The 16,763-nt window shown below is 40.9% G+C and overlaps 1 pseudogene; it reads left to right on the forward strand.

The window, feature by feature from the left end:
* Positions 1–9,626: 9,626 nt before the first annotated feature.
* Positions 9,627–10,873, forward strand: LOC129081028 (60S ribosomal protein L27a-like; annotated as a pseudogene).
* Positions 10,874–16,763: the final 5,890 nt, after the last annotated feature.

Genomic DNA, 16,763 nt, shown 5'->3' on the forward strand with positions numbered 1-16,763 from the left:
TCATGATAACAAATTTAAAAAAATATGGTATAGGAGGAGTGCTCCTCAACATAATAAAAACTGTAAGTCCACAGCTTACATCACACTAAATGGCGAAAAGCTGGATGCTTTCTTTTTAAGATCATGAACAAGGCAAAAGTGCTTACAATAACACCTATTCAACACACTATTGAGAGTCATAGTCAGAGAAATTAGAAAAGACAAAAAATAAAAACCATCTAAATCTGAAACAAGTAAAATTGTCTGTCTGCAGATCTTATATATAGAAAATCTGCAGCTCTAGTACATAGAAAACCCTGAAGACTCTACAAAAATATTGTTAGAACTAATCAACAAATTCAATAAAGTTTCAGGAGACAAAAATCAATATAACAGAAGTCAGTTGCACTAATATATACTAACAGCAAACTATCTGGAAAAGCAATTTAAAATAATCTCATTTACAATAGCATCAAAGCAATAGAACACTTAGGAATAAAGTTCACAGAGAAAGTAAAAGATTTGTACACTTAAATGTATAAGATGTTGTTCAAAGAAATTTTAAAAGGCACAAATAAATGAAAAGATGATCTGTGTTTGTGGATCAGAAGAATTAGTATTATTAAAATATCCAAACTACCCAAAATGATCTATAGATTTTAAACAATTTCTATAAAAATTCCAATGGCATTATTCACAGAAATAGAAGAAACATAAAATTTGTATGGAACCACACACAAAAAACAAATAGCCAGAGAAATCTCGAGAAAGAAGAACAAAGTAACAAGTATCACACTTCCTGATTAGAAACAATATCACAAAGCTATAGTCATCAAAACAATGTGGTACTGGCATAAAAACAGACTCACAGACCAGTGGGACATAATAGTGAGCCCAGAAATGAACCCCTGCAAATATGGCCAACTAAACTTTGACAAGGGCACCAAGAATATACAATGGGTAAAAAATAGTCTTTAAAATAATTGGTGTTAGAAAATGGATAACCACATGTAAAAGAATGAAATTGGACTCATACACAACAGTTAACTTGAAAAGGATTAAAGACTGTAATGTAAGACTTGGCACAGTAAAACTCCTAGAAGAAAATGGGAAAGCTCCTTGACATTGGTCTTAGCAATGATTTTTTTTTAAATATATGACACCCAATGCATGGTCAACAAAAGCAAAAATAAACAAGCAGGGCTGCATCAAAGTCAGGGCTTCTGCACAGCAAAAATAAATAAATAAAATTAAAACAATCAACAAAATAAAAAATTATAGAATTGAAGAAAATATTTTAAAACCATATATGTGATAAGGGGTTAATATGCAAAAGATATAAGGAACTCATACAACTCAATAGCGAAAACAAACGAATGACCCAATTGAAAAATGGGCAAAGAACCTGAATAAGCTTTTTCCCAAAGACAAACAAATGGCTAAAAAGGTGTTCAGAATTGTTAATCACCAGAAAAATATAAATTAATACTACAAGTTATCACCATATACCTGTTAGGATGGCTAATATCAAAAAGACAAGAGATAAATGTTGGCAAGAATGTTGGTGGAGAAAATGGGACCCTTAAGCACTGTTGGTAGAGAAAAGAGAACCCCTGAGCACTGCCAGTAGAAATTTAAATCGGTACAGCTCTGTTATTTGCAATAGCCAAGATGTGGAGGCAGCCCAAGTTCCCATCAGTAGATGAGTGGGTAAGAAAGCTATGGTACATTTACACAATGGAATACTACATGGCTGTAAAAAAGAAGGAAACCTTACTTTTTGCAACAGCATGGATAGATCTGGAGAGTATTATGCAAGTGAAATAAGCCAGTCAGAGAAAGACAAATACCATATGGTTTCACTTATATGTGGAATCTTTTTTTTCTTATTGTTCAAATACATTTGTCTCCATTGACCCGCCACCACTTTCCCCTGTCCTCCCACCCACACCTTCATCCCTCAGACCCTCCCCAACCTGGATCCGTCCATGTGTCCATACTTGTTCCTTGATTTGACCCTTCCCCTTCCTTTCCCACTACCCCCCTCCCTCCTTCCCTCTTGTTTTTGTTGGTTTCTTTTTTCTTTCAATGTTCTCTAAGAAATAGAAATCATGAGAAAAGAAGTGGGCTCACTGGGAAGTCAGAGAAAAAGGGAGTTTTGGGGATAGGTTCAGAGGGTAGGCCTGGCATGAGTTGCCACTAACTGCTGCTCCCCTGGTTGCAAGTCTCACAAGGTCTGTTAGAGTTTAGTAGAAAAACAGCAGAGATATAAGCCGTGGGCATGCTCTAGCAAAAGTACTGTTGTGGATTCTTTGCCTTAGGGCTTTTTGACTTTATTTGGCCAGCCGGAATACTAGGAGAGGTCTCAGGGGATAGTGTTAACAGAATATTCATTAGCTTTTCAAGAATGTCCATCCATATGTTGATTCATTGAAATGTGTGTATAGAGGGATCAGTGTTATTTTTCTGATCAGTTTTATTTTATTTATCTACCCATCTATATATTCATTTATTGTTCAAAAACAGTTGTCTCCATTTTCCCACCACCATTTTCCCCTGCCCCTTCCACTCCCACCTCCCACTGTCAATCCTGACACATTTTGGCTTTGTCCATGGGTCTTTTATACATGTTCCTTGACTTGACCTATCCCCTTCTTTTCCCTCTTACCCCCATCTCTCCTCCCCTCTGGTTACTGTTGGTTTTTTTTTCAATGTTGTTGGTTATATTTTTCTTGCTTGTTTGTTTTGTTGATTAGGATCCACTTACAGGTGAGATCATATGGTATTTGTCTTTCATCCCCTGGCTTATTCACTTAGCATAATGCTCCCCAGTTCCATCCATGCTGTCATGAAAGGTAGGAGTTCCTTCTTTCTTTCTGGTGCATAGTATTCCATTGTGTATATGTACCATAGTTTATTGATCCACTCATTTATTGATGGGCACATAGGTTGCTTCCAGCACTTGGCTATTGTAAATTGTGCTGCAATGAACATTGAGTGCATAAATTCTTTTGAACTGGTGTTTCAGGATTCTTAGCGTATAATCCCAGCAGTGGAATTTCTGGGTCAAAGGGCAGTTCCATTTTTAGCTTTTTGAGAGAATTCCAAACTGTTTTCCATAGTGGCTGCACCAGTCTGCATTTCCATCAACAGCGTACTATGGTTCCCTTTTCTCGACAACCTCACAAACACCTATTGTTGGTTGATTTGTTTATGATGGCCATGCTGACCAATGTGAAGTGGTATCTTGCTGTGGTTTTAACTTACATCTCTATGAAGACTACTGATGCTGAGCATCCTTTCATATATCTATGGGCCCACTGTATGTGCCACATGGAGCAGTGTCTGTTCAGACCCTTTGCCCATTTTTTAATTGGATTGTTTGTCTTCCTGGAGTGGAGCTGTGTGAATTCTTTATATATTTTGGGATCAAAACTTCGTCTGAGCTATCATTGGCAAATATAGTTTCCCATATGGTTGGTTCCCTTTTCATTTTGCTGATGTTTTCTTTAGCCGTGCAGAGTCTCCTTATTTTGATGAAGTCTCATTTGTTTATTCTTTCCTTTATGTCCCTTGGTCTAGAGGACATATCTGTGAAAACATTACTGCGTGGCATATCAGAGAGTCTCCTGCCTATATTCTCCTCTAGAACTTTTATGGTGTTGTGACTTATATTTATGTCTTTTGTCCATCTTGAGTTTATTTTTGTGTATGGTGTCAGTTGGTGGTTGAGTTTCAATTTTTTGCATGTAACTGGCCAGCTCTCCCAACACCATTTGTTGAAGGCGCTATTTTTAGTCCATTGTATGCTTCTACCCCCTTTGTCAAATATTAATTGACCACAGAGACATGGGTTTATTTCTGGGCTCTCTGTTCTGTTCCATTGATTTGTGTGTTTGTTCTTATGCCAGTACCAGGCTGTTTTGATTACAGTATCTTTGTAATATAGTTTGATGTCAGGTATTGTGATCCCTCCTGTTTTGTTCTGTCTCAAAGTTGCTGCAGCTATTCGGGGTCATTTATGATTCCATACACATTTTTGAAATGTTCTATGTCTGTGGAATACGTCATTGGTATTTTAATAGGGATTGCATTGACTCTATAAATTGCTTTGGGTAGTATGGACATTTTGATGATGTGAATTCTTCCAATCCATGAACACGTTTATTTGTGTCTCAGCTTCCATTTATTTCCGATATGGTTGATTCCCTTTTCATTTTTCTGATGTTTTCTTTAGCCGTGCAGAGGCTCCTTATTTTGATGAAGTCTCATTTGTTTATTTTTTCCTTTATGTCCCTTGGCCAGCTTCCATTTATTTGTGTCTTCCTTAATTTCTCTTTTCCGTGTGATGTAGTTTTCTGAGTTCAGGTGTTTTACCTCCTTGGTTTAGTTTATTCTAGATACTTTTTCTTGTTGCTATAGGAAATGGGATTTCCCCCCCTGATTTCTGCTTCTGATATTTCATTGTTGGTGTACAAAAATGCCTTTGCTTTCTGACTGTTGACTTTGCATCCTGCTGTTTTGCCAAATTCACTTATTAGGTCGAGTAGTTTTTTTGGTGGAGTCTGTAGGGTTTTCTATGCACACTATCATGTCATCTGCAAACAATGATAGTTTTACTTCCTCCTTTCCAATTTGGATGCCTTTTATTCCTTTTTCTTGTCAGAACACCATGGCTAGGACTTGCAATACTATGTTGAATAAAAATGGTGAAAGCGGACATCCGTGTCTTGTTCCCGATCTTAGTGGGAAAGCTTTTAGTTTTTGCCTGTTGAGTAAGATGTTGGCTGTAGGTTTTTTATATATGGCCTTTATTATGTTGAGGCATGCACCCTTTATTCCCACATTGCTGAGTGTTTTTTATCATAAATGGGTGCTGTACCTTATCAAATGCTTTTTCCACATCCCTTGATATGATCATGTGGTTTTTGTCTTTCCTTTTGTTTACGTGATGTATTGCATGTATTGATTTGTGAATATTGAACCATCCTTGCATTCCTGGGATGAATCCCGCTTGATCATGGTGGATGATCTTTTAAATGTATTGTTGGATGCCGTTTGCCAATATTTCGTTGAGGATTTTAGCATCTATGTTCATCAGTGATATTGGCCTGTAGTTTTCTTTCTTTGTTGTGTCTTTATCTGGTTTTGGGATTAGGATGATGCTGACCTTATAAAAAGAGTTTGGGAGACTTCCCTCTTCTTGGATTTTTTGGAATAGTCTGAGAAGGACAAGGGTTAGCTCTTCCTTAAATGTTTTGTAAAATTCTCCTGTGAAACCGTCCGGTCCAGGGCTTTTGTGTGCCGGGAGTTTTTTGATTACTGCTTCAATTTCACCAGCTGTTATCGTCCTGTTCAGGCTTTCTGCTTCTTCTTCATTCAGTGTTGGAAGGTTATATTTTGCTAGAAATTTGTCCATTTCACCCAGGTTTCCAAATTTCTTGGCATAGGCTTGTTCATAGTAATTTCTTACAATCCTTTGTATTTCTGTGGTATCAGTTGTTATTTCTCCTCTCCCTTTTTTCTTGATGAGTCTGCTTAAAGGCTTGTCGATTTTGTTTATCTTTTCAAAGAACCAGCTCCTGGATTGGTTGATCCTTTGAATTGTTCTTTTAGTCTTTATGTCATTCAGTTGTGCTCTGATCTTGATTATTTTCTTTCTTCTACTTGCTCTGGGCTTTGTTTGTTGTCTTTTCTCCAGTTCTTGAAGATGTAGGGCTAGGTCGTTTATTTGAAATGTTTCTATCTTTTTTAGGTAGGCCTGTGTTGCTATGAACTTCCCTCTCAGGACTGCCTTCATTGTGTCCCATAGGCTTTGGACTGTTGGGTGTTCATTTTCATTTGTTTCCAGAAACTTTCTGATTTCTTTTTTGATCTCATTGTTGACCCATTCATTGTTTAATAGCGTGCTATTCAGTCTCCATGAGTTTGAATGTTTTTGATTTTTTTCCTTGAGAGTGGTTTCTGGTTTCAAGCCCTTGTTGTCCGAGAAAATGCTTGTTATGATTTCAGTTTCCTTGAATTTGTTGAGGCTTGTTTTGTGTCCTATCATGTGGTCTATCTTTGAAAATGTTCCGTGTGCATTTGAAAAGACTGTGTATTTTGCTTCTTTGGGATGAAAGGTTCTATATGTATCATTTAAGTCCATTTGATCTAATGCGCCGTTCAGTTCCACAATATCCTTGTTGATGTTTTGTTTGGAAGATCTATCCATTTTTGGCAGTGGGGTGTTAAAATCCCCTACTATCAGTGTGTTGCTGTCTATATCTTTCTTGAAGTCTTCCAAGATTTTCCTGATATAGTTGGGTGCTCCTATGTTGGGTGCATACAGGTTTACAATGTTTATGTCTTCTTGATGGATTCTTCCTTTGAGTATTATAAAGTGTCCCTCTGGGTCTCTTTTTATGGCCTCTGATTTGAAGTCTACTTTGTCTGACAGAAGTATTGCTACCCCTGCTTTTTTTTCTGTCCATTTCGTTAGAATATTGTTTTCCCTCCCTTTACTTTCAGTCTGTGTAGGTCCTTTGTTCTAGGGTGGGTGTCTTGCAGGCAGGATATGTGTGGGTCATGTTTTCTTATCCATTCAGCTATCCTGTATCTTTTGATTGGGGCATTTAGTCCATTTACACTGAGAGTTATTACTCATAGAAACTGATTCATTTCTTCTCTTTGTACCTGTGTTTTTCTTCTTCTCACTCTTTTTCTTCATCTTCTTAAACCAGTCTCTTTAGCATATCTTGTAGTGCTGGTTTGTTAGAGACGTATCCTTTTAGCCTTCTTTTGTCTGGGAAACTCCTTATTTCCCCTTCTATTTTAATTGAGAGCCTTGCTGGGTAGAGCAGCCTTGGTTGTAGACCCTTGCTTTTCATTACTTGGAATATTTCTTGCCATTCCCTCCTGGCTTGCAGTGTTTCTGTTGAGAAGTTAGCTCCTAGCTGTATCAGGGTTCCCTTGTATGTTACTCTCTGTTTCTCCCTTGCTGCCTTTAGGATTGTCTGTTTGCCTTTTATACTTTCCATTTTAATGATGATGTGTCTCGGAGTGGGCCTTCTTGGGTCCCTCTTGAATGGGTCCCTCTTGAATGGGGACCTCTGTGCTTCCTGGATCCATGAGACCTTTTCTCTCCTCAAATTGGGGAAATTTTCCATAATTAGTTTTTCAAAGAGGTTCTCTATCCCTTGCTCCTCTTCTTCTCTTTCTGGTATCCCTATTATATGGATATTATTATGTTTCAGGTTGTCCTGCATTTCCTTAAATGCCTCTTCATTCTTTTTGTCTTTTTTTCCATTTCTTGTTCTTTCTGGGAGCTTTTTTCTACCTTATCCTCCATCTCACTGGTTCGATCCCTGCCTCATCTACCCTGCTTTTGATTCCTTCTACTGCGTTCTTCAATTCAGAAATGGTATCCTTCTTATCCTCTCATGTCTTCTTGATAGTTTCTATGTCCTTTTCCAGGTTGACATAGTTTGTTGTAAGATCCTGATAGTTCCTCATAGTTATCTTTGAGCTGGCTTAGCCCATTGAGCTTCCTTCGAGCCATTGTTTTGAATTCAATATCTGATAGTTCCCTTGTCTCTCTTTCATTTAGCTCTCTCTGTGGGGATTCTTCCTTTCCCCTCATTTGGGGGGAACTTCTTTTTCTTCCCATTTTTGTGAGTCTGTTATTATTTATTTATTTATTTTTGCTTCTGCTTCAATTGGGCCATCTAGATTTCCTGACTTTGTGGATTAAACTTCTATGGTAGTAGGTGGGTCTTTTTATTTATTTATTTTTTCTTTACTTTTCTTTCTGGGTCTGCCTCTGATGATGTCAGTTGTTGACCCTATCTGACCTTGGGTCATTTGTTTGAACGTTCCAGGAATCTACTGTCTGTGTCTGACTCCTACTTTGGGCAGCTCTGTGACCCCTTTGGCCAGGGACCCACTATTTCTGTGGATCGCTCTGCCCTCTCACGCAGGCTCCTTCAGCGTGCTCCCAGGCCCAGCAGGATCCCCTGCCCACCTGGGCGCGCACGCTTGCTGAGGGGGGCGGTTCGGGGGGGAGGGGGAGGCCTTATTCAACCGACCTCGAGCACTCATCTGGCTCCCGCGCCTGGCCACACCGGTCAGTTTAGGGTTTTCTATAGTGTGCTTTCCTTGCTTTTGGCTCTTTGGCGGTGTGGCCTGCCAGCGCAAAATGGAGACTATGGAAACAGGAAGAAGTCAGCTCTGGGACTCTCCGGTTAATCCTGTCTCCGGTCTCTCCCCCAGGGTCTCTAGGCAGCTCTGTGACCCCTTCGGCTAGGGATCCACTATTTCTGCGGACCTTGTTCTAATCGCGCACCTTCTGGCTCCCAGGCTGCTTCTGCCTCTTTGGGGGCGTGGCCTGCCTGCACAAATAAGGACTACTGAATGGGGAGGGACTCTGCTCTGGGGATCTCAGGTAATCCTCCGGTTCTTTCCCCAGCCCCACCGTCTCCAGTCTCTCCTCAAGGGTATCTATGCAGCTGTGTATCCCCTTTGACCAGGGATCCTCTATTTCTTCCAGCCAGTCTGCACTCAGCCCTTAGCCCACACACGCACAAGCTGTGTGCGGAGCATGCAAAAGGCAGGTTCATTGATTCTCTTATGCCTGGGTGAGGTGGTAGCTGCAGAGTGGGAGGTGAGTTATGACCGAGGCTCTGCTGGCCACTGTCTCTGTTCTCTTCACAACGTTTTCCTTGCCAATCTTTCCTCAGGCACCAGCCCACTCTGCTGCCGCCTCTACCCAGAAATCAAGGAAGTCAGCTGCCACTGCAAATTTTTGTGTTGGCCCTTTAAATGTCTCTTTGCATCTCCAGCCGCCTGTCCCTGGCAGAGAGCACCCCTAAGCTTTTTGGGGTTGTGTTTTGTCTGTACGTTTTCCTGGTTTCAGCTGCTGTAGTCTAGGGATCTCTGTTTATGGTTCAGACCCTGTTCTCAGGGGGATCCAATTGGCCATTTCACTGTCCCTCTGGTGCTGGTGCCCATGGGTCCCAGCCCACCCTCGCAAGCCTCCACCGCGCTTCTCACCCATTCAGATGTGTGAAAGTTGATTCCAGTCTGTCCACACCTCCAAGGTTCCTCTCCCTCTATCGTTCCATTGTTTTCCAGGTGATTTCTCCACTATTTAGTCACAATCCCAGTTTGGTCTTGGGAGGAGGTCTGCGTGACTCCCATTTACTCTTCTGCCATCTTCTTCTCTGACTTCTCCCAGTCTTGAAGGAGTGGCTTTACATAGAAGATGAATATTATCTCATTTTTCTCTGCCTTAGCTCTTGGTTTCCCCTCAAACATTTGTGATTGTCCAAACAACCTGTATTATTCTTAATAGTTTTCAGTAGTTGAAGGTGTGACAAAACTAGTTAGTTTCCTAAAGGGGAGGATCTCAGTCAGCGCCTAGACTCAGGGTGATTGGAAGCCAGACTCTCAGGTAGCAGCTTTTAAAAAATATATGTATTCCCATATATAGTCCCAGGGGACCATGAGCATAAGTGCCACTGGTCACCAGAGCCAAATGATCTGGAGGTGTCCCTCAGGTGGCATTTTTAAAAATTGGGGCTCCAGATGAGTGATTAAGCTCCTTTCTTGGAGGTACCCGTGAGCTGCAGTGAGACAGAGGGAGAGTGGAAAAAACAGCACCCCAGCACATGTTCTCTGAGAGCACCACTGTAGCTTCTAGATATGTGCCAAACCTGAAGCTTGGACCAAAGTCTGCCGCTCCAGAAAAGCAAGTAGCCTCTTCTACAGAAAGGCTGGGAGTGTGTTTCAGTCTGCTCTCTGTGCTGGCCCTGAGAGTGGTAGTCTGCCAAGACCTGTCTCTCCGATTGTTGCAGTTCCATGGGACCCAGGCAGAAGGCTCCTCTGGCCTCCAGAGTCAGGTGATAAAGGGTACCCCCTGGGTGGCAGTCACAAAAACCAGGTAATCAGACTTGTTTGTGTAGAAGTTCCTCCTCTGGGAGATAACAGGTACTCTGGGGCACAGTAGAGAGAGAGTGCAAAGATGGCACTGTTCTGTAAAAAGAAAGAAGAAGGTGAAAAAGGGGGTAAAATGGAGAAAGAAAAGGGAAAAAATGGTGACCACTGGCTCTAGCAAGGCTGAGAGTACAGAAAATAGCACATAAATTTCGTACTCAGGGAAGAAAGGAAGGAAAATGGTGCCTGCTGGCTTTGGCAAGGAGGAGGGAGAGTGGTAAGGTGGCACCTACCAGCCTCAGTCCCTAGAGAGTTTCCCAGCAGACCCCTGCCCCTCAGACCAATGCTTTCACATAAAGTCTGAGCACTTTTCACAGGGCTGCTTCTGCGCTACACCCTGGGCAGGAGAGTCTGCCCTGGGAGCCCTGTACAGGCCCTTTCTCAGTTCCCTATAGCCCCACAGGCCTCTGGGCATAAGCTACATGTTTTGGGGGCTCATCTCTCAGGTGCTGGTCTTAACAGTAAGGGTGCCCAGCTCTTGCATCTCGGCCACCAACTTGCCATCCAGACTGAGGAAGACCTGGAAACTTCGGGGCCACGTGAGCCATGGCCACAGCCACATCAGCAAGCACAGGAAGTACCCGGGAAGCTGAGATAATGCTGGTGGCTTGTATCATCACAGGATCAACTTCAACAAATATCACCCAGGTTACTTTGGGAAAGTTAGTATGAGGCACTACCACTTAAAGAGGAACCAGAGCTTCTGCCCCACTGTCAACCTTGATCTACTGCGGACCTTTGTCAGTGAGCAGACACGGGTAAGTGCTGCCAAAGACAAGAGCGGAGCTGGTCCCATCATTGAGGTGGTGTGACTGGGCTACTACGAAGTCTTGGGGGAAGGAAGGCTCCCAAAGCAGTCATTGTGAAGGCCAAATTCTTCAGCAGAAGAGTTGAGGAGAAGAGCTGTGTGCTGGTAGCTTAAAGTCACACAGAGGGGAATTCATTAAATGCTCACAAGAGTTTTTGTCTTCTGGTCTGAGTGTAGGTTCTTTGGCACCTCTACCTGTGTGTCAGAAACCTGCAGGTTCTAGGAGTTGAGGGTATGAAAACCTGGGCTCCTCTGCCAACTCCCTTGAGAAATAAAGTGTGAAAAAGAGTTACCACCAACACCTAGAGGCCTTGATTTGTTACCTGACTTGAACTTTTCATTTATAAAGTGAAAATGATTTAAATTTAAAAAAAAAACATGAAAGTGCCCAATGTGAGTTACAAACCCTTCAGTCATCAGGGTGAAGCTCCAGGTGTTGAGTTCCATCCCATTGTGGGTCCTGGCACCAGTGGTGGGAGTTCTGGCCAGATTGTGTCTCAGCCTTTCCTACCCATTTTGATAGGTTTTCCTTTCCTTTACCCAATGTGAAGGGGTCAGTCTACCAGTTTTTAATTTCTTTTTCAGAGGAAATTGTTCCACATATAGATGTAAGTTTAGTGTGTCCATGGGAGAGGGTGAGTTAAAGTTCCTATGCTGCCATCTTAAATCAGATTCTTTATCAATTATTTTTAGTTATTTCTTAGGCTTTCCATCTCTCTACCTATCTCATCAGTTCTTTTTTTTTTTCCGTTTTTTAAAATCCTCACCTGAGGATGTGTTGTGTGTGTGTGTTGTTGTTTTTTTAAAATTGATTTTAGAGAGAGAGGGAGAAAGACAGAGAGAGACCACTGTGAGAGAAACATCTATCAGTTGCCTCCAGTACCAATACCTGGATCCAAACCCACAACCTAGGTATGTGCCCTGACTGGAACTAGAACCCACATCCCTTTGGTGTACAGGACGATGCTCCAACCAACTGAGCAACCTGACCAGGGCTGCTTATCTGCTCTTGCGTGCTGTCTATTTTATCCTTAGTATCCTTAGCTTATTATTCATAGTTGTTTTCACTTCCTGGCCTGATAATTCCAACATCCCTTCCGTGTCTGTTTCTGTTGTTTACTCTGTACCTTCAAATTGCCTTTTAATATTTTCTTTATAGCTGGGCATGATAGTTGGGCATAATGTGCTCAGTAAAAGGAACTGTTTTAGGCCTTTAGGAATGTGGTGGTATGATGTGGGGGAGGAGAAAATGTTCTGTTGTTCTACGGTTGTATTACAATCTTTTAGTGAACCTGTGCCTCTGAGTGGTTAGCTTTGAAAGTGTTTTTATTGTTTTCCTTCCCCTTAGGTGGGGTAGAATTGGGATAGAGTGGGCTGGAGTTGGCTATTTCCCTTCTCCCACCTGCAAGGATAGAGCTGAGTCGACTTGGGTATTAATCAATTAGGCTCTGGTTAACTCGTTTCTTCTGAGGGCAGTCCTTGTTAAGAATAGGTGCTCTGGTGTATTTAAAAATGGTTCCTTTCCCAGTTCCCTTTGGAAGTATGAGGGAATTTTTCTTTCACATTTACTGTGAAAACTTGTCAAGCTCCTTCAGGTAAATCTCATAACATCATGGGGCCTCTCCATGACTGAGTTCTCTGGAATTTTTAATGCTAAAGTTATCTACACTGAGCCTCCAGCAATTTGTCTATTGTATTTCTAGTTTTCCTACCAGGCACTGGTTCCTGTAGCAGTTTCTGCTCTTGCATCTCTGCTCTGGTAAGGTGTTACTTCCTGTGTTGGCCTGTCTCTCCAAACTTGGGGGCAGCTGTGTCCTCCCTTCTCTTACGATCCAGGAAGTGCTGTTGATTTTCAGTTCATTCAGCTTTGTACTTGTTAGGAGAGAATGGTGTTCTCTAAGCTCCTTACATGCGAAGCCAGAATTGTCTTGCACTTTTAAATTAGGAAACATAAAGTACGTGTTGTACCCCTTTAGTTTAGTAGCAGTTATTGGTGGTTTGGACACGGTAAAATCCTTTGCACTTGGATTCAAGATTGGTCTTTTGCTGGTATCTTTTCTAGCTGATTAAGTCTCCAATTTGAAGATCATGTAAGGGCTGTGGTGGGAAAGGAAACCTGACCAGTTGACGATAAATATGAGTGTATTTAATCAGACTTTTGTAGTATTTAAGGATAGATGTTGGATTAGATGAAATTAGGATCACCTAAGGACCGGAGGAGGTAAAGAACCCTCATTGGCCTGCCAGCATTATTTCATAAGGAACTAATCAGTGTTGACTGGAGGATCATGAGGGCTAAGTGCAAGACTTTGGGACCATTGAGTCACTCAGAGAGTTTGACTAGTTTGAATTTAAGAGCATTGTTTTCCTGTTTTATTTTCCAGAGGACTGAGGGTGGTGAAGGTAGTAACATTTTAGGCTATGAATTGAATTCTTCTATTACAAGCAAAAGGATCCCCAAGCTTAGCTTCAATTGTGGCAGTAGCTTATTTGCAGAGAAAAACTTCTAATTATCCTGAAAACATGAATATGCATATCCTCCCTCTTTGTGTATAAAAAGGGAAAAGGGTGATGAGTAACTGGAAAGTCCAAAAGCAAGAGAAGAACATAAAGAAGTTTTCAGGTTTTCAAACACAGACATTGAAGGAGAGTCCCAATTAGGAGCCTCTGTGCTGTTTCCTTAGTCAAAGAAAGCACATAGGGAGGGAAAATAGTGAAGAAGCTAGGGATCAGTTCCAGCAATAGCCAACTAATTCTAAAAACTGTCAGAGTTGTCTTTTGTTCTCGGGGTATGGGGAGTTGATGGTGAGGTTAACACATTTAGGGGACATAACCTTCCCTTCAAGGCAGACAACATGTCTTCCATAGTGCTTTTGAGGGGATGAATAATTGCATTTTTTTAGAAACTTTATGTGTGTTGTGGGCAAAAGCTTGGAGCAAATAAGTTGTTAAAATCAGGAAAGCAGAGAACAAGGTCATTTACATAATAGATAAGGAAAGAGTTACAGGACAAGGTTAAATTTCTTAGTTTGCATTTAGGGTCAGAGAGAAACAATTAACCCCTAAGGCATGTCAATAAACCCCTGAGGCATGGCAACCCATGTGGAATGTTGATTTTTTCATGTGGTGGCAAAAAGGATATTGTGAGTCAGGGAGAAGGGGTGTACTGAAAAAAAAAACCACACACACACACAAAACACCACAAATTGATGACTGCGAAGTGAGTGATGTTGGCTGGGCTATAAGCCAGAATGGTATTGGGGTTAGGAACTTGAGGAAACCTGTGTTTAACTGTTTTATTTCTTGCACGTGTTGGACTAGTCAATATCCCTTGCCATTGGGATTCTTTACTGTAGGAGTGATAGTATTACAGGATGTGTTGATAGGCCTTGTATCATAGGTTGGAAATTTTGGAGGGCTTCTAATTTTAAGTATATTATAGTAATCTTGAGAATTTCATGGAAGGGTCTGTTTCTACTTCGAGATGTTCAGTCTTCGAAGTTTAGCTTATGTTAGTGGAGTGAGCAGCCCAGAGGAGTCAAGTATTTTAGTTAACATAGTTTGTACTTAAGTGCTTGGGGTTTTTTATAGGAATAAAAAAATGTCTGATGTTCAGTGAGAATCCTAAGAGTGCAAAGGTACATAGGTGTGGAGTCAGGGACTTACAGTTGAAGCACTTGGGAGAGAAAAAAAAATACTATATTCCTATAGGAAAGTAAACCTCTTCACAGAAATATTACTGGGATAGTGGAGCTAAGCAGAAAGGTATATTGTGTAGTGAGAGGTACTAGTGAGGCAAAAAGAAATTTAGACAAAGGCAAGTCATATGGTTGATTATAATGGCCCACTGCAGGTATGGTTTGTGTATTCCGAGTGAAGGTAGTAGTGGGAAAATAAAAGGTATTTGTATTAGCTTTCTAGGACTAACATAGTACTTTGTTATGTACCACAGATTGGGTGGCTTGAACAAAAGAAAATTATCATCTCACACTTGTGGAGGCAAGAAATCCAAGTTCAAGATGATAGTTCCTTCTGAAGGAACTATCTCTATGTCTCTTCACATCATCCTCCTTCTATGCATGCCCTAATTTCCCCTTTTTATAAGGACACTTAGTCATATTGCTCTAGGGCCCACCCTAATATCTCATTTTAACTTGGTTACTTCTGTAAAAACCCAACCTGCAAATAAGGTCATGTTGTGAATTATTAGGGGTTAAGGCTTCAATATATGGTTCTTGAGGCATTCTGGAGGAATAATAGTGTTAATGGTGAAATCATTGCCCTGTGTGCACTAGGAGGTTGGTGGGATGTCCATTAATGATAATGATTATCACCTCCTTCACCTTAAGAGTTAGTTGTTGATTTCACTTATATTGGAATCTAAAAAACAAAATAAATGAGCAGACAGAATAGAAACACTCATAGATACAGTGAACACTTTGATGGTTCCAGATTGGAGAGGGGTTGGAAGAAGAAGGGTGAAAAAGGTGAAGGGATTTAGAAGTACAAATTGCTACTTACAGAATAGTCATGGGATATAAAGTGTAGCATAGGGGATATAGTCAATAATATTGTAATAACTATATATGGTGTCAGAGGGGTACTAGATTTATCGAGATCATTACTTTGTAGGTTATATAAATGTCTAATCATGAGGTCGTACACTTGAATCCAATATAATATTGTACATCAACTGTAATTTAAAAAGTAAAAAGAGTTAGTTGTTCCCTCGCAAAAGGAGCATTTCTCTGGGGAAAATCATTAAGAGGTGGATTTTTAGTCTTTTACTAACTTTTGCACTTCGAGGCTGGTTAATAACAAGTCTTATGTCCCTCTTCTTTACAATGTCTGTAATTATCTCTAGCTATGAAACTTTTGGAGAGAGCAGATTGTCCTAGCTTGTTTCCTTCAAAATAAGTTGTAAAATCTTGTGTTTTCATTGTTTTGATTTGACCTTTGCTGCAACAGAGTTCTTGTGATGTTGAGCTAGTGCATATATTTCAGATAGAGAGCACCTCATTAATTTACAATATGTTTTGAATATTCTCTCTGATTTCTGGTCATAGTCTTAATGAAGCTAGTGACTAATGATGAAAGGGGCCAGTCATTAGAGTAGTCCTTCCAAACATTTCCTAAACTATTTCTACAGATAGGGACAGATTCATCTCTGTATTCTACAATATTTTATCTTTGACCTATCAATTTTTAATTTTTAAAAATTTATCCTCACCTGAGGACTTTTTTTTCATTGCTTTTAAAAAGAGAGGAAGGGAGAGAAAGAGAAAAACATCGATGAGAGAAACACCAATTGGTTGCCTTTTTGTATACACATGACCAGGAATCGAACCCACAATCCAGGTATGTGCCCTGACTGGGAACTGAACCCACAGAATTTTGGACAATGCTCCAATCTACTGAGGTGCACCAGCCAGGAATGACCTATGAATTTTTGAAGGAAGACTGTGGGAATGAATTCTAAAAGCCCTTTCCCTTATGATGTTAGCTTGTATGTAAGCCTCAAAGTGTTCTGATTTTTTTTTTTGAAGGTCATTTTGAAGAGTGGCCCATTTGGCTTTTCAAACAATAAAGTGTCAGCTCTGGGACTCACTAGTAATGGCACAAGTTGTTATAAATCATGGGTCCTTATCAGGTTCCTAGAACGGACACAATCACACCCACCCAGGAATCAGCACTGAAAGGGCTCAATTTTCTTGTGGGTAGCAGGGGAAGTAACCGAAAGCTGACCGAGAGCCAAGCAAGCAGCATTGTTCCCTCTCAGACCCTTCCCCCACATACAGTGTCACAACACATTGATCTGGGTTGCCCTGCCCTGGCAAATATCTAAGTCTCCACCCTTTCCAACATAACAGGTGTGCTGAGAAAGAGAAATATGGCCCAAATGAAAGAACAGATCAGAGCTCCAAAAATAGAACTAAGCAATGAAGAGACAACCAAACTATCAGATGAAGAGTTCAAAACACTGGTAATCAGGATGCTCACAGAA

Source organism: Pteronotus mesoamericanus, unplaced genomic scaffold (assembly GCF_021234165.1).
Source record: "Pteronotus mesoamericanus isolate MK-2021 breed Mesoamerican mustached bat unplaced genomic scaffold, CSHL_Meso_final contig_94, whole genome shotgun sequence".
Lineage (NCBI taxonomy): Eukaryota > Metazoa > Chordata > Mammalia > Chiroptera > Mormoopidae > Pteronotus > Pteronotus mesoamericanus.